The following is a 1,126-nucleotide window of genomic DNA, read 5'->3' as shown; positions in this document are numbered from 1 at the left end:
TGAACAAGAATTTTTGGGAGAAATGTTCATGTATTAACATTTTGTGATAACACTGGTTACAAATCTGACCAGATACATGGAATAAACGCTTTTATTAATTCTACCCATTCAGGGGAATTCCACCCCTTTCCCAATCATTAGGAGATACATATACACTATGAGAAACATGAAGTACCCTCTAATCCAAAGACACATATTACACCACCGTCACCTGTCAGCCCATTTCAAAATACGACCAAAATATGACTACCACCCTACTTCAGGGATTTCAATGAACATTTGCCTACTTTTTCTCTTAGATGCTTGTTGGGGCAGGGGACTGTGTCTTAATCAATCTCTTGTACCACTGCCAATCACATTAATGACACAATAACAACAGTAATGATGATGATGCACCTATTTGATGTCTGTCTCCTATTGAAGTCAATGAGAGATGGTCGGACCGAACCAGAGTGGATGCTGATGGATGCTGTTCCATCCCCTTCTTTGTGCAAATTACTACCACAAAGGGAAGGCAGCCGCCGAGGCTCTTCAACCCGAGTCCTCTGTCTAGCTCTTTTAGCATCGCTTGCAGGGAAGGCAGGCAGCCCCCTTCTAAAAGAGGTCCAAATAAACAACTTTTCTGAGATGAAACCGACTCCTCCCGGAAAACCACTGCAGTGGGAGAGCCTTGTTATTATCTTGCTTGTTTGTTAAGAGACAGCAGGGGTCACCACATGAAAGAAGCCATTGTCTCCTCAGCTCTCAGCCTTTTCAGCCTATTAGTGGTTTTTTGTTTTGTTTTTTTAAGAAAACCACTGCATTTGAATGGCATATCACGCACTACAGGCAAAGGCAGCCTAAGAGAACAGATCCGGACATGGCCACCCAGCCCCCTCCCCTGGGCCGCCTGCTCCGAGGGCCGGGGCCACCTGCAGCAGCAGGGCCGTTGCACGCAGGTTCCCCGCGGCCGTCCCCTCCCACGTGCCCGCGGCCCCGGGGCTTCCCCGCCGCTCGGCTGGATGCAGGAAGCGCTCGTGCTCGGAGCGGGCCGGGATGCAGCGGGCGTGGGGCCGGGGCCGGGCAGGTCCTGAGGGGATGTGAGCGGAATCCCAAGGGCCGGAGGCGCCTCGCCCGCCCCCCACGC

The sequence above is a fragment of the Crocodylus porosus genome, unplaced genomic scaffold (genome assembly GCF_001723895.1).
Source record: "Crocodylus porosus isolate Cpor-Errol unplaced genomic scaffold, CroPor_comp1, whole genome shotgun sequence".
Classification (NCBI taxonomy): Eukaryota; Metazoa; Chordata; order Crocodylia; family Crocodylidae; genus Crocodylus; species Crocodylus porosus.
The sequence above is the reverse complement of the archived record's forward strand: the minus strand, read 5'-3'. Positions refer to the sequence as shown.